Source organism: Vicugna pacos, unplaced genomic scaffold (assembly GCF_048564905.1).
Source record: "Vicugna pacos unplaced genomic scaffold, VicPac4 scaffold_20, whole genome shotgun sequence".
NCBI lineage: Eukaryota > Metazoa > Chordata > Mammalia > Artiodactyla > Camelidae > Vicugna > Vicugna pacos.
In genome coordinates this window covers 72,346,166-72,365,081 of record NW_027328741.1, presented here as the reverse complement: position 1 = coordinate 72,365,081, position 18,916 = coordinate 72,346,166, and positions in this window count along the sequence as shown.

Sequence of the window (18,916 nt, the reverse complement as noted above, 5' to 3'; positions counted from 1 at the left end):
TTGGTTGCTGTGAGATTATATTTCATTCTGGTTATGATTTATGTTTTCCTAATGAATAGCAAAATTATATTTCTTTTTATGTCCATGAAAATCATCCACATGTCTGTTTTTGAAAAGTTTCCATGAAGATCCTTCTACTGTTTTTAAGTTGGGGTCTTTGTTTTTTAAATAATGAGTATAAAATGCTATATATACATTATGGATATTAACACCTTGTGGGTTTCATAGTCTGAAACTCTTCCTTCTATTCTGTGTGTTGTGATAAGTCTTACTGAGGGTTTCCTTTGCTCTGCAAAAAGTTTTGCATTTCACACTTATACAAGAAGCGGAATCACTGTATCACATAGTACATCTATGTTTTCTCAGTATAAATAAAAACTTTTTTTGTTTGTTTTCCTTTTTTGATTAATTAGGAGATAGATCAAAAATAAATATTGTTATGATTTATCACAAAAGCAGTTTTGTTCCTGTTCTTGTTCAGAAAATGCATAGTTTCAGGTTTTACATTTAGGAAATTAATCCATTTCTATTTTATTTTGTATACTATGTAAGGAAGTGCTCTTACATCTACTTTTTACATGTAATGTCCAGTTTTCCCAGAACTACTTGTTGAAGAGACTGTCTTTTTTCCATTGTATACTGTTGCATCCTTTATTGTAGGCTAATTGACCATATGTGTGTGTGTTTATTTAAGGACTCTTTATTTTGTTCCATTGATCTATGTGACTCTTTTAGTGAAATATTTTGATGTTTTCTTACTGTATATTTGTAGTATGTTTTAAAGTCAGGGAGGATAATAACCGTAGCTTTGTTCATTTTTCAAAGATAATTTTAAAAAAATTGGGTCTTTCAGAATTTAGTAAAAATTTTATTATTTTCCACCTTGTTTTGTGAAGAAACATGTGGATTCTGTGAGAATAGAAATTTAATAAAAGAAGAAAACCTGAGAAAAATTTTAAAGTGTGGAGGATAAATCATACAAGCTTAAACAACCAAGGATTGCTGTATAAATCAAAGAAAAAATACATAAAGAAATATAACAACAAAAACAAATTCCATGTGTTATAACAAAAGCAATATTAATAGGGATGTTTATAGCAAAACAATCCGACTTATACAAATAAGAAACAACTCTCTCTTATAACATAATCTTTCAAACAAAAGATGTAGCAAAATAATAAACAAACTTGTTAGTGGAAAGAAAGACAGCTGAAATGTCAAAACATAAATACATAAAATAAAGATTAAAAATAGAAACATCTAAACAAACTACATAATGACCTTTGAAAGATAAATAAAACTGATAAAATTTAAAGAGAATCATGAGCAAAAAAGAGAGTACATTTTAAAAAGCTCCAAAATAAATGAGAAGTTATAGCTTATATCAAAGTAAAACAAAGCATCATAAGATGATACAACAAATTATATGCCAATTAAAATCGAATCTCTAGAAGAAATGGACAATTTCTTAGAAAGACATAATCTCCAGAATGGAATGAGAAATAGAAAATATTAACAGATTATCACTAATGAAATTGAATAAGTAATTAAACAATTTCTCCCAAGAAATAAAATTCCAGGCCTAGACAGCTTCACAGGTGACTTCTGCCAAACATTGAAAGAAGAGCTATCACCTATACTTCTCAGAGAATTCCAAAAACTTGCAGAGGAATGAAGGCTTCCTAACCCACCATTCTGTATCACACTACTACTAAAACAGGAACAAATACCACATAAACTTTCTGTTTAAATACTGATAAGCATACATAAAAAAATCATCAATAAATATTAGCAAAGCAAACTATACATCAAAAGGATTATACAGTATGATTAAGTCCCTTTTATGCCAGGTATGCAAAAGTGATTCATTACCCAGAAATTAATCAATATGATACACCAAACTAACAAATTGAAAAATAAAAATTATATGGTCACCTCAAAAGGGTTATAAAATGTTTTGACAAATTCAATATCTATTTATGATTATATTTCTCCTCAAATTGGGTATGAGGAAACATACCTCAACACATTTAAGTTCGCATATGACAAGTATTCAGCTAACATGACACTCACTGAAAAACTGAAAACATCTGCTGTAAGAGCAGGAAGAAGACAAGATTGTTCACACTTTCCACTGTTATTCAGTATCATATTGGAAATTCTAGCCATAGCTATCCAAATGAAAGTAAATGAAATATAGCTATTTCAGAAAAGGAGTATAGGAATCTGTTTGCAGATGAAATACTTTAAACAGAAATCCGAAAGAAGATGCCACAATACTACATGGGCTTCTCAATGCATTTGGTAAAATTTCAGAATGTAAAATTAACATACAGAAATCTTTCATTTCTACACACTAACAACAAGCTAAGAGATAGAAAAAGTGAGGAAACTTTCTCATTTACTGTTGCATTACAAAAAAATATCAAGAAATATATCCAACCAAGGAGGTAAAAGACGTGTACTCAGAAAACTATAAAATATGTATAACAGAAATTGAAGATAATGCAAACAAGTGAAAGGATATACTGTGTTCATAGATTAGGAAAAAAAATATTGTTTAAATGACAGTATAAGGCCAAGAAAAAACACAAATTAAATTCAGTGCCTATGAAAATACAAATGGCATTTTCAGACGCTTACAAAAAATAATTCTTAAATTTACATGTAAACACAAAAGTGTTGAAATCACTAAAAAAAAGAAAAGGAAAGAAAACGAACAAACTAAAAACACAAACAACTTTGACAGAGACCTAATAGGATGTAACACTGTACCTGATTTTAAAATATAATACAAAGCTACAGTAATGAATATGGTAGTGTCACAGAACAAAGAGAATAATGGAACAAAACAGAATGCCTAAAAATGAAATCAGACAGTTACGCTCATTTAGCCCATTACAAAAAAGTGAATATACAGTCGGGGAAAGTAATTAACAGGCAAATGAAAATGGTTAACATTACTAAACATCAGAAAAAAGCAATTCCAAAACACAATGAGATATTATGTCCCTCCTTTCAGAATGACTATTATCAAAAATGTAACAAATATAAATATTGGTGAGGATGTAAGAAAAAGCACCCTGCTGCACTGCTTGAGTGAATGTAAATTTGTGTTTCCACTCTGGAAAACAGTATGGAGTTTTATCTAAAAATTAATAATGAAATATGATCCAACATTTCCATACCTAGATACTTATTCCAAGGAAATAAAAACACAAATCAGAAAAGATAAATTCACCCTATATTCACTGTGGCATTATATACAATAGCCAGGCTATAGAAGCAAATTAATTGCTCATCGATTGATGATGGATAAAAACGATGTGTGCCTATGTTATATATATCTACCCATCAATTAACTACAGATATATCTGTATTTATATTCATATATATATATACACACATTAAACATATGTATATATGTACACATATATATATGCACACACACACATAAAAATACAATGGGTTATTACTCAGCTCTAAATAGAATAAGATTAAGTCATTTGCAACAAATAGGTAGACCAACAGGGTAATATGCTAAGTGAAATAAGTCAGAAAGAGAATGACAAATGCAGAATTGTTTTACTTATACTTGGAATTAAAACAAATGAACATAATAAAATAGAAAACGAGTTATTGATATAGATAGAAACATGTTGCTTACAATAAGGGCAGAAATGTGGTGAAGAAAAACAAATAGTTGAGGAAAATTTAGAGAGAAAATTTTCCAGTTGCAAATTAAATGAGTCAGAGACAAGAAATGAACTGTGTGGGGAATAGTCAATAACTTTGAAATAGCTTTAAATAGCAACATATCATAACTAGATTTATTCTTGTGATCAGTTTGAAATGTATTAAAAATAGCAAACAGTATGTTATGTAAGAGAAACTAACACAGAGTTAAAGAATAAACTACACTTCAAAAGCAAACAAGCACACTTATAGAAAAAAAATTAGATTTGTAGTTAACAGAGGCAGGGTTTGGGAAAGGAGAATTTGATTTTGCACTCAAATACTACAAACATCCAGCCGTAAAATAAACGTGTTCTAGGGATGCCCCGTAGAAACATGAAAATTACAATTAACACCGCTTTATGTCTTATATGAATGTTGTTAAGAGAGTAGAACATAAAGTTTCTCATCACGACCAAAACACAAATTGTATTTCTTTAAAATTGTATCTAATGAGACAATGAATTCTCCCTAAAGTTCCTATGATATTTATTTCTTGATACTTATAATCAAATCACTATCCTGTGCAGCTAAACTTACACAATGTTTTATGTCAATTATATCTCAATAAAAGCAGAAGAAAAAATGGAAATTCAATGGTCATTTTTCCCCCAGGCATTTCTCATGATTGTTTTTGCAGCAAGTAAACTTGAGTCATGATATACTTATCCTAGGTAAAGATACTAATAACTAAGTGATTCTAATAAATTATACATAAAGACACTAATAAAATTAGTGTTTCACCATGCCTTAAACTTTCTACATGTTAACACCCCACTGCTTCTGTAGGCATTAAAATTTCACTCTGTGTATTCATCTGAGATTAGGGAATGGATACAAATTTAAAACTGGCTGCTCTTGCTGTGAGTGATAAAGTTCACTGTCTCTGACCAATGGTCTCAACTCCCCGACAGCATCTGTAAGAAAAGAACATGCTAGGTTGCTAAAAATCTCAGCATGGTAAAATCTCAGAACTCCTACAATTCTTAACTGTTTTACAATGGGAATGCAATACTGACAAAGACTTGATTTTGCATAACAATGTGGTGTTTTCTCTTGGTTGCATTAAGGGATGTGAGGATAATCCCTGAGATCCACAACAAACATTCTCCCTCAATGCTGGGCAAAGAGGTGTAAAGGTTCTGCATTATTAGCACTGAGGACTGCTTTCAAAATGGTGACTATGTTCACTCTATTCCAGGTAGTCCAAGGGAAGAAAGTTATTACAATTTCTAGGTGAACGGGAATAAGTCAGTGTGTCAGATTCTATAAATTAGTCAACAGGTGTTCAAAGCCAAAAAAAGTTGTGTCAACAATGAGAATTAAAAGAAAAAACTTAGACATATGCTTAAATTAAAAAGGAGACAGAGTTCAGTGCTGGGCTCTGGGTACTGGAGAATGTATAAGCCTCAGTCCACTTCAAGGGTTCAGTGGCTTGGCCCTAGCATCTGCTCGGGATTCAATGAACAGGTAACAATTAGTATATTGGGAGAAATATAATTTACCTCCCCCTGATCTGAAGAAAATCTGGTGGCTCAATGAAACTCTTAATTCACAGAGATTCTGACAGATGAAGGGGAACAATTCACTGATGACTTAACTAAGAGAAACTTAGTTACTGCTTAAAAATCCATCTTCATACACACAAAGTGGTAGACAGATTTGTAGTATTTAGTGGGAAGTATTCAGTGGGCAGAGCTCAGAGAATAGTTTTCAAAGCACCAGCCAACTTTTGTAGTTTTGCCAATATTCTACCTTTTCCCAGGTAGAAAACTACCGATGGACAAACAAATAATATTCTTCCTTAGAATTTCTGATTTTGAAAGTAAACAGTAGCTTTTGACTTATCAGTATAGAACCTTGTTAAGATGATCACGATAAGACCCACTGTGTGATAAGAGACCTGGAAAGTAGCGGCTGAACCATCCCATCTCAACCCTAGACTGCTAATGTAAGCAAAAACATAGCCACCATCAGGTTTCAGCTGGCAAACATAAAAGCTTGATGTTTCTGTTGTAGGAAAAACCACTACTGTCCAGACACAGTTCACCTGCTGCATGTGAGCTCTTTTCTTCTCTTGGTAAAGGTCATATTGTTGGGATATTGTCAGAACTTACCCTGGACATTGCCCATTCTCCAGAGTAACAAAGGCTTTTTTCACAACTGGTGACACATATTCAGGACTCAATTTTGCCATTCCAGTCTTATCAGCAGACACAAGCTGCATCATTGTGAGAAGAAGACTTAGGCTCCCTGACTTTGCCAACAATTTTTCCAGCATTTCAGGGCATTTCACATTCTGAAAATGCTTCACCTTTTATTTTAAATTAATGGGAAATAGTCAAAGGCTTCCATGAATATTTTATATTTACTAATATCTGCAGAAAATTTGTATTCTTGCAGTTGGACAAATTTTTAATTCCACCACCCTCACCTCCTTGTAGTCCACACATTTCAGATTGCAATTTGGTTATTGAATTCGACCACCCCAACCAAGTGGCTAGTACCACTTAGATACAAACTTTGTGATGGTTAGAAGGGGCACAAGTTATGTGGGGTGTATAAACCTACATTAAATTTTTGCAATGGCACTGTCTCTTCTTGACAAAGCTCTGATTCTAAGAAGTAAATTAATCATAAGGCAGTATAGTTATCGGTATGGGGAAGAGACTCAGCTGTTTTGCGGTGGGTTGGTGATGAAAAGACATGAAAAAATCCAGCAAATGAGAATGGAATGCTTCAGACCTCTGGAGGCATGAATGAAGAAGAATATATTACTTTGTCTCCTGTACCTACCTCCACTTACTGTCTCGAGTGACTAGTCTTTGGGCTATGAAAGATCTAGTATTTGGTGAAGAGTAAAGACCATAACGAAATAGTTTGAAAACCATGAGAGTTTTGTTGTTTCAAGAAAGTAGATTTTGCTTAAAGTCAACATGTATTTTTCATTCACTTAATACTTAAATTCATCCTGTGACATGTGCTGTGCTTAATGTGCTGGTATCCAAGTTAGACAAGGAAAGGGGGATAGACAGAAAACATCTGGATGAGGTGGTTTCTGTACTGAGACTGGGAAAGCCTAATTAGGTAATAAGAGGACACCCAAAGTCCAAGGATGAGCTGGAGTAAAAGTGGTGAGGTTGCAGCTTACATAGTTGACAATCTTTTGCCTGGATATATCTCCAGATACAGAGAAACATAAAGAAATGCCAAGGTAGTCAGATGCCAGATTTATAAAGAAATGAGTAAACTAAGTTGAGTTTGTTTGCTTACATTTGGAAAGGCATTAATTGCCACCCTGAGGACGTAAGCATGTCTTTGGCTTGAACACAAAAGCAACATAAATTATTGACTAGAAAATATAGTGTAGACTCTTGATGGCAAGAAATGAAAACACCAATTTCAATACTTTGAGAACAACACAAAGAAGATCATAGGTAAAACTACTTTTTAAATTCTGCCACAAACTGAATGTGCCATTTGAGACTATATCATGTGACCTTTATGATTCCAGGGATGACATAATAGAGACCATAATCCCTGGACTGCTTCCTGCATTTATTTCCTGTTCCAACCTTTCCTAACTTAACACTTTTCATACTTTCCAGGATGAGCCAGAAACCACTTAGTGATTTTCCCTTTCTCCATGTTTTAGTCTTATTCCAAATTCTTCCACTTTTTCTTCCTCCTTACAAGAAATTATTCAAATTTACTCCCATATTGCTCCATGAAATGATCACATCAATCAAATATCACTTTTTTCTTTAAATGTTAACTTAGTCTCCATTTAACACTTAACTCTATTTAAAGAAAATAAGGTAAATACAGGTACACACCTATGTTTATTGTTCAAAAGGAAAATTGCAGATATTTGCCGACATTTGCCGACATCAATTTTAGTCTTTGTTATCCTGCATAATCTGGTAGAACTCTGGTAGATAAGTTGAATTTAGGATGACTTTCATAAACTGAAAATGGCTGATAAGTCAGCTTTGAAAGAGAGGTAGCTGATGTATCACCTCTCACTGGCACTGGAAACCATGCGTTCCTCCCTGGTAGAAGTTTAGGAAAATGACCTTCATTGGCAGATATGTTGTGATATCTATTTGGAAAAGTAGAAGTCTCCACCATAAGTCCAAAATAATTTCTCTGTATTGGAGACAAGATGCTGTACTGAGAAGTAGATGTTGTAGTTGTAATGAAGTTCACAACAAGGCCATTTGCTTCAGGGTAGCTGCTTTGAGAGTGCCCGTGAACACAGTTCAACTGATTTAAAATAGCATGTTGATCCACTGCAATTTATTATGGTGGTCTAACTGACCTTGATGATGGAGGAGAAAAATCACTTCTGATCGGGGTAGTTGTATCACCAATTATGTGGCTAGTAGAGGGCTTTCTTATTAGAGGCATGTTTAAATTTGCAAAAGGTAAAAATGCACTTTCTCTACTACTGTCAGCCACAAAACAAAAATTATTATTATCCACATTATCCCCTGCTTTACAGTGTTTGTTTTTGAAATCTTGAGCCAATGAAGATACAAGAGAGGAATTTTTAATCCAAACTCTTATTTTTATTCTCAAAAGCTGCGGAAAGCCTCACTTTATATTTGGATTATGGTAGAACAGCAGCTAAAACCAAAGAGAAAAATTTTAGTAAAATTTTAAACCAAAATAGAAGACTACAATAAGGCTAACCTATAAAACATCAGATTTCACGTTTACAATGCAAAGATAATATCATCAAAATATGAACATTGCTGACTATTTTTTGAAATTCCTTATTTGTAAAATACATATTTAAGTAGTATAGTCATCAAATTTAAGAAGTTAGCATTTGCAATAACGGTGAATTCCAATTTTCACAAGCAGCTTTAATACCTTTATTTGGATTTCTGATAAGATTCATAGTTGCAAGCAAAGTTTCTCATAATATTGAATCCTTAAGGCACTGTACTCTTTTTTGGAAAAGATAAATAATTTTAGCCTTAGTAGTTTTATACAATTTTCATAATCTGGCTTTACATATATATTACCATAGATTGATGTACAAATTTCAATTTTGTATACAAGTTACCAAGTGCTAACTAAAATTTCTGAATACCTTGCTTAAAAAAGAGACTTCTTTTTCTTCTGCCAGAAAGTCAGCTAGAGAAGCAGATCTTTGAAAATGCTGCCATAATTTACTAAACCCATTAAGGTTAAGCTGTCTAACTAAACTTTTCATACTTCCAGGTTCAAATATTCTGAAAGGGAACTTTCTGTCCAAAACTTCCTTCTTCAAGACATCTTCATCAATCACTATTGAAGCTCCATTATCATCCCATCAAATGGATTTATATTGGTCACTCCCAGCCATTTCCCAGAGTTTTCTTGGAAATGTCAGAGAATGAAAATAATTATCTTCGTCTGGTTTAGAGACACAATGTGTGTAACATGGTGTTTTTATCAAGGATTCTTCAGACAAATTCTGAAAAGCATTTTCTTCAATCATAGAACTCAAGTTCAAGTCCCCAGAGAATGTTTGATCACACAATAGAGATCTACAGGAGTTTCCTGAACCAGTTGGTCAATCTTTACGAGACACATCTTGAATTTCTGAAGAAACATGTGCCATCTCAAATAACTTTTTCTACAGCTACTTTTCAAATCTGCATGATTTTGAGCACTGCAGCTTCAAATGTTGCTTTGGCAGTCCTGCACAGATAAACTGCTGCGCCATCAAAATGGTTCTCCACCTGAGCAGTTGTGACATCACAAAACAACTGGTCTCCTAGCCACTCAAATGTAACTTTCAGCCAGTGTTTTCTTCACATTCATCCAGTTAAAATGACAAATATATGATGCTTATTTTTATAGTGTGATCTGCAAATATTATCCCCACAAAATCTTTTTAAATATTTTAATTTTGGGGTCTATGAAATAAAACAAATCCCCATACTTTTGTACACAAATTTATACTAAATTTGTAAACATAGTATAAATAATCCAAAAAATATATAAAATAATTTTAATGTTTTGGAATTTAAAGTGAAATTTGTGTAAAACCTGTACAGATATTGGATAACAATCTCATGATCATTTACAATTAAAGTGAAATATAATTTGATTTGTAAATGGAAGTAGGTATTTATCTGTGTACTTTACAATAAGTAGCTCTACATAAAAAACATGAGAAGAATAAATATCAGTTTATTTGGTACATTTATAAATAAATGGTAAATATTTATAGAATAAAATTAGATTAAAATAATCTAATTTAAGAAATTAAATTTAAGAAATCCCAAAGGGGGGAATTTTTTATTTAAATTGTAATTAAGTTGTATAATTAAAACAAATGTAATTTAATATTCTACTACAAAAATTACAAAAGAGACAAACTTATTGTGTATTTACAAATGTTTATTTTTGCCATTCTTTCACTCAGAGTTTTTCAGTCCCTAGAAACAATACATTTTCTTGTCATCTTTATAATCCATACTCTTGTGGCTTCTGATATGTGTTCCAAAATGATGTTGATAAACACACTTATGCACAAGATCCTGGTTTCAATAAGCATTGCCTCCATTAAGGGGCAAACAAACAATCAAAAAACAAAGAAATAACAGTTTATGTGGGTTGTGGTGGAAAAAACAAGGTAATGCATTTTAGGAAGAAATATGTTTCTAAGTCCTGGAGCAGTTGGCATTGTTTATATAATACGACATTTTAAGGCAAGTGTTTTGTTCAATAATTGTAAATAATAGCTATGTTCGGTATCTGTAAACTGTAGTAAATCCAGTTCTACAAAAAGTTATATTCTTTATTTAGAAATAAATTCCATTAAGGATAAGCCAATTTCAAAATGAGAGATAAAATTTTTAAATAAATAAATGTAAAAGCAAGCTACAATGTAAATTTTTCATACAATATCTCTAAATTCCTTTCTTAAAAAACATTAGCAACCTGAATTCATGGCATATTATAAGTACTATAAACTATAGTCAAGTTGGATTTAGTCCTTATTCATAAACATTATTTAACATATGCAAATTCCTATATGTGACACCATCGCTTAAAAAACAAAGATTTGAAAAATAACTCTTAAAAAATGCAGGAAAATTATTGACAGATGTGATCTTAACTTTTTTATAAAAATATTCTTTACAAATTCGCTCTAGATAGAATGCAAATAAACATAAAAAATGCCATATATGAAAAACCCATGACTAACATCCAGTTTAACGTTAAAATACGGGAATATTTTCCTCTGGTCCAATAATAAGAAAAAACAAGTCCTGAATTACACTACTAGAAGTCCTACCAGAACTTCAAGTCAAGAAGAAATATAAAAGATATCCAACTTGAAAAATGCAGGAAAGTATTTACAGATGACATAATTATACATAGATAGAAAACTCAATACACTCCGTCAGTGAGTGTTAGAAATAATGAACAAATTAAGTAAACTTGCAGAATACAAAATCATTATATAAATTTCCTTTACAATTTTATACAGTTACAACACATTATCCAAAAGAGAAATTAGGAAAACATTTGTGTGTAAATTTATATGAAAAAGAATAAAATAGGAATACATTTGTTAAGTGAAATTAAAGATCTAGACATAGATCTATAAATTAAAGGTGCAAGAAATATAAGTAAACAAATTAAACAGAAAGATATTCTCTTCTCATGAATTGTATACAATGTGAGGAAATATTTTAATCTATCTTTTAAATGTTAAATCTTCCCAGCAGTAATTATTGAGGGGAATGTCTTTTCTTTATTTTATACTCTAGCTTTCTTTTTCATGGGTTAATTGATCATAGGTGTGAGAGATTATATCTGGTTGTTCTATTCTCTTCTACTGATTTGTGTCTCTTTTTTGAGCCAGTATCATGTTGTTTTAATTACTAAAGCTTTGTAGGACTCTTTAACATCAGAGAACTTTCCAACATTACATTTAATACTCTTTTTCAAGATTATATTTGCAACTCATTATCTTTGTGGTTTCATATAAATTTTGAAATTATTTCTTCTATTTAATGGAAAATCTCATAGGTATTTTGACATGAATCACACTAAATGTACATTCCCTTTGGTAGAATGGTTGTTTCAACCACATTGTTTCACATCATTAACATAAGAGATCTTTTCAATTCTTTGAATCAGTTTTAATTTCCTTCAACAAAGTTTTCTGTTTTTTAACGTATAGGTTTTCATCTTATTTGTTAACTTCATTTCTAGGGGTTCTTTACATATATATATAATTATATACATAATATTTGTAAACTCGTTTCCTACACAAATACAGCAGGCAGTAAGCAGTGGCAAGATATATTCAAATTCCTGAATGAAAGAAAGCTGTAATATAAGATATTTTATCAAGCAAGGCAATCTTTGAGAATAGAAGGAGAGATAAATAACTTCCACACAAGTAAATACTAAAAGAACTTAGCAAGAGAAAAACAAATTATGAACGATCTACTCTAAATAAAATAGAAGCAGGATGCTATAGAAAATGGAAAGGCATAATTAGAAAGGCAATATCTATAATGACTTATAACAGAATAAATATGATGTTGTAAAACAGGATATCAAAATTTTTAAGGGTCACAGAGTGAAACAGAACAATGCAGAGTATTTTGTTCTTGTTCCTCTTCTCTGTAGGATGGGTATGAGTATGTATTCTTATCAGTTAAAACAAGCAGATATAGTATGGAAAAATATAAATGCAAAACAAGGTAACCATAAGTCAAAAGCATACAATGATGTCACAAAACCAAAAAGAAACCAAAATAATAAAAGACAACTTATCAAGCCACAAATAGAAAAAGAAATGAACAAAAAGGAAATACCAAATCAACTGGAAAATGAAGTACAAAATGGAAATAAACACCAGTCTATCAATACTTATCACAAATGTTAATGGACTTAGTGCTTCAATCAAAAGATATATATTGTCAGATGGGATTATATAAGGAGATCCTACATTAAGAAGCATACAAGGGACCCATTTTACTAAGAGGAAAACACATTAATTGAAAGTCAGAAGATGGAAGAATATATTCCATGCAAATGCACATGACAAGAATGCAGGATTAGCAGTACTGACTTCACACAAAATAGACTTTACATGAAAGGCCATAGAGAAAGATAAACAAGGACATGAAATAATGATTAAAGTAGCAATACAAAATGAGGGTTTTATACACATTAAGATATATGGATTCAATATAGGAGCACCTAAATTCATAAAGCAAATACTAATAGATAAAAGAGAGAAATCGCTTGGAACACAATCACAGTAGGAGACAATAACACCCCACTAACATCACTGGATTGGTCTTTCACACAGAAAATTAATAAGGGAACAAAGATACTAAAAGTCATGATAAAATAATTGGAGATGGTTGATACTTCCAATTCAGTATTTCTCCCCAAAACAGAATATACATTCTTTTCCAGTGCACATGGAATATTTTCAAGGAAAGATTATGAACTCAGGCACAGAAGAAGCCTCAACAAATTTGAGAAGAAAAAAATTATTTCAAGCATATTTTCTGAGTATAATACCATGAAATTAGAAATCAATCACAGAAATACAGGGAGAAAAAGTGACAGCATTCAAATTAAAAAACATGGTATTATAACAAAAGGGGGAGTTAATGAATTAAAAGAAGAAATTAAAAATATCTTGAGAAATATGACAAAACACTACACAAATACAATGGAATACAGTTAAAGAAGACTTAAGAGGGAAGTTCATTTTGACAAAGCCCTCCTCAAATAGAAGTACAATTTCATATGAATAATCTAACTTTCTATGTAAATTAATCACGAAAAGAGGAGCAAACAAAACCAAAATGTAGCAGAAAGCGGGAAAAAATTAAGATCAAGGAGGAAATAATTGAAATAGAGTTTAAAAAATAGAAAAAATTAATTAAACTCTTTTTTGAAATTTTAAACTAAATTGACAAATCTCTTGACAGGATCACCAAGAAGAAAAGAGAGAGAACACAAATAATATAAGAAATGAAAATGGAGAAACTACAAAGCGTACAACAAATTTACAAAATATCATAAGGTAAAACCACGAGCAAATGCATGGAAACAAACTGGATAACCAGGAATAAATGGAGAAGTTTTTGGAAACATTCAACCCACCAAAATTGCATTAAGAAGAAATTAACCATTTGAACACACAGATCACCAGAAATGGAATAGAATTATCAATAAAATAAAAAATCTCTGCAAACAAAATTCAAACACAAATAGCTTCACTGTGGAATTCGACCAAAAATACAAAGAAATATCCATACCAGAACTCCTCAAGCTCTTCCAAAAGATTGCTATGGAGGGAGTACTCCAAAACTCACACCATAAGGCCAACATCAACCTGATAACAAAACCAGACAAAGGCACTACCTCAAAAAGAAAAATATAGGACATTATCATTAATAAACTTAGATGTAAAAGTCCTTAAGAAATTATTAACAAACAGAATCCAACATCATGTAAGAAAAAGATCATACACCATGGTCAAGTTAGGTTCATCCCAGGAACACAAGGATGGTTAAACATATGCAAATCCATCAATAAATTGTGATACACCATATCAACAAAAGAGAAGACAAAAGCGAAATGATCATCTCAGAAGATGCAGAAAAAGCATTTGATAAAATTTGACATCTATTTGCAATAAAAGTTCTTATCACAGTGGGCATAGAGGGACCATATCTCAACATAATGAAAGCTACTTATGGCAAACATAGCCAGCGAAATACTCAAAGGTGAAAAACTGAAACCCTTCCCACAAAAACCTGAGAAAAGACAAGTATGCCCATTTCCAAAACTTCATCAATATTGCCTTAGAATTCCTAGCCACAACGATCAGGCTAGGAAAATAAATAAAACTATTCAGACTGGAAAAAAAAGATGTAAAATTGTCACGATATGCAGACATGACACTATATATAGAAAACTGTAAACGTTTCACAAAAAAATACTTAGGCTAAAAAAGGAACTGGGCAATGTAGCAAGTTTAATCTACAAATACCAACCACATTTCTTTACACTACCATTGAATCAACAGGAAAACAAAGCATAGAAACAACCCCTTTTATAACTGCACCCAAAACTATAAAATGCTTAAAAATAACTTTGACCAAGGTGGTGAATGACTTATACATTGAGAACAGGAAAACATTGATTGAGGAAATCAAGAAAGATTTGAAGAATTGGAAAGATAACCAATGGTCTCGTAATGGAAGAAATAATATTGTTAAAATGACCATAATGCCCAAGGCAATCCACAGAGTTAAACTGAGTTCCTATCAAATTATGCAAAGCATTTTTTTAAGGACTGAAACAAATGATCATAAGATTTATATAGAATCAAAAAAGATAAATAATTTCCACAAAAATATTGAAGACAAATAAAGAGGCTGGAGCAATAACCCGCCTGGTCTCCATACAATATTGCAGAGCTACAATAATCAAAATGACATGATATTGGTACAAAAACAGGCATATGGACCAATGGAACAGAATAGAGAGCCTAGGAATAAATCTAAAGGTCTATGTTCAATTAATATTTGAAAGAGTAGCCAAGAATATGACAGAGACAAGACCACCTCTTCACCAACTGGTGTTGAGAAAACTGGATAGCAGCATCACAGCAATGGAATTACAAAAATCCTTCACTCCATACACAAGAATAAACTCAAAATTGCTTGAAGACTTCAATGTAAGTCAATACACAGTAAATCTCCTAGAAGAAAACATAGGCAAAACACTCTGAGATAAATCTCAGCAATGATCTCCTAGAACAGCCTATCCAGGTAATGGATGTAAGAGCAAAATTAATAAATGGGACCTAATTAAACTTACAAGCTTTTGCACAGAAAATGGAACCATAAACAAAGCAAAATGACAACCTACAGGATTAAAGAAAATATTTAGAAATGATGCAACTGACAAAGGCTAAATTTTCAAAATATAAAGACTTCATACAACCTAATAATAATATAAAAAAAAACAAAGAAACCCAATCTGAAAATGGGCAGAAGCCCTAAACAAGCAATTCTCCAATAGAGACATACAAATGCCACACAGATATATGTAAAAAAAAATTGCTCACTATCATTATCAGAGAAGGGCAATTCAAATCTATAATGCAGTATCACTTCACAATAGTCACAAAGGCCATCATTCAAAAGTCCACAAACAATAAATGCTGGGGAAGCTGTGGGGAAAAGTAACCCTCCTACACTGTTGGTAGGAATGTAGATTGGTTCAGTCACTCTGGAAAACAGGATGGGGATTCCTTTAAAGTATAAAAATAGACTTAACATATGATCCAGCAATCCCACTTCTTGGTATATATCAAAGGGAACCCTATTTCAAAAAGACACCTGCACCCCAATATTCTTAGTGCTAAATACAACAGTCACAACATGGAAGCAATCTAACTGTCCAACAACAGATGATAGTAAACAGAAGTTATGCTTCTCTTTTTACACAATGAAATAATATTCTGCAATAAAAAATGATAAAACAATGACATTTGCAGCAAAATGGATGTCCCCAAAAAGTGTCATTCTACTTGAAGTAAGCCAGAAAGAGAAAGAAAAATAACAGATGACATGACATATGTAGAACATTAAAATAAAATTTGGATGTGAACACTGTGATTTCATCTTCAAAACTGAAACACACTTGCAGATCTACTTAATAATCTTATGGTTACTGCAGAAAGGGACTAGTAGAGGATATATTTGGGAACTGTAGAATTATAAATGTTATCCACTATATATAAAAATATATGTTTTCAAAATTTCTTTTGTATGACAGAGGGCAGTAAGATAAATAATGTGAAGTAACACTTAATAGGCACAAAAATAAATGCATGTACGGGGACTCTGTGCTATATACCACAGACTGACACATTGTAAATGGCATATTTCAATGATATATAAATGAATAAATATGTAAATAAATAAATAAATAAATAAATTAATATATACATACATAAATAATATTTAATAATAAAAGAAATACAGAGATTCACACTACTTAACTTTACACATCAAGAATCTAGGAGAAAACAGAAAGAATAAAGAAGAAAATTGAATGAATGAGAGCATGGCACATAATAAGAGAAACTATTGAAAATATAAAAACGTTATACCTAAGTCTGTTTCTTTTAAACATAAAGTGGACAAACGTTTAGGTTGGCTAAGAAATTAAAGACTCAAATAAAATTAGAAATGAAAGAGCAGATATTACTACTGATGTTGTAGAGATGCATAGCATTATAAGAAATTACCACTAGCCAATGAATTGAATGACCTAGAACAAAAGACACATTCCAAGACACATATGTCTTCCAATACTGAATCAAGAAGTAATTAGAAAGTTAAATACAGCAAAAGTATGTATGAGTAAATCAGTAATCCAAACCTCCCAAACCAGAAAAAATTTACAAGATGATTTTTCTGGTGAATTCTGTCATACATTTGAAGACTACTTTTCACCAATTCTTCCCCAAAACTTTCAAGAATTTGAAGGGTGTCAAAGAATCCAAAGTTGTTTTATGATGCCAGCTTTATTTGCATAACAAAGCTAAAAAGGACATTAGATGCAAAATATAGAACATTATCCCTGATGAACATATGTGCCAAAATTCTCAGCAAAACACAAGCAAAATGAATTCAACAACACATTTAACGTATCATACACATACATGTGAAAAGTGATTTATCCCTGGGTTTAAGTATACTTCAAAATACTCAGATCAATAATGGTGACATGCCACACTAGTAGAATGAGTAATAAAACTCACATAATCATCTCAATAGGTGCAGAAAGAGCATTATATATAATACAACATCCTTTTAAGATACTCCCAACAAATTAAATTAACCCTGTCATTGACACGATATCATATACACACAAACACTGTGTGGACAGAAGCGAAGCAGTTCACTGTTTATTGATTCTTAGAAAAAGGGTGTATATAGGACATGCAAAGTGTCTCACCTATCATCTAAGTTATAACAATGTTAATAATCTTAAACTATTTATGACCCCATGTTCCTGCAGTAAGCACAGGATGTTAAATGATCAAGGATTGTTTTAAAGTTCATCACAGAACTTCATTAAGTAGGTCATCTTTTATCCAGCCTGCTGTCCCTGTCTTAATTTGTCCTACTCTGAGGATATTACCCAGCATAGGCTATCCAGCCATCCATACTGGATATATTGAGTAGGCCATTTCTTATCCAGCCTGAATATGTGACATTCCTCATAGCTTGTTTATCAGTTCAGCCCATGGGCTTGTTCTCTAGAGCCTTCAGAAAGGGACCTACAAGCACAACATCCATAGACAGAAAAATGGATGAAGAAAATTTGATGTATATATGCAATGGAATCAATACTTTTCATTCCTATCAACAGTGTCCATGATGTTCCCTTCTCTCCACAATCTCACCAACATCTATTTCTTTTCTTTTTGACGGGAGCCTTCTGACAATTGTGAGGTCTTGTCTCATCTTTGGTTTATGACTTTCCTAATAATTTATAACTCTGAACATATTTTCATGTGTCATTTGGCCAACTCTATGTTTTCTACAGAAAATTGATTCTGATCTATGTATTCCGTTCCTATGGACTTTTTTTAAATTGGATTGTTTGGTATTTTTTTGTTTTTGTGGTGGTGTATGAGTTTGCCATATAGTTGCATATTAACACTTTATTGGAAAATATCACTTGCAAATATATTCTCCCATTGTGTTGATTGACTTTTCATTTTGTTGATAATTTCTTCTGCAGTGCAAATCTGTTTATAGTGATACAATCATATTTTCTTCATTTTGCTTCTGCCTCCCTTGCCAGAGGAGGCATATGTAGAATCAAATTAAGTCCAATGTCAGAGTGTACTTCTTATATTTTACACTAGGATTCTTTGTTTTCAGGCTTTATGTTTTATATTCCCAGGAGTGGGATTGCTTGGTCATAATAAATGTCTATTTTTATTATTCAAAGGAACTTCCATACTGTTTCCAAAGTGGTTTCATCAATTTTCATTCCCACTAACAGCGTTGGAGGGTGCCTTTTTCTCCACAACCTCCTGGGTATTTATTATTTGTAGACATTTGGATGACAGCCCTTCTCAAAAGTGTGAGGTAAAACATTATTT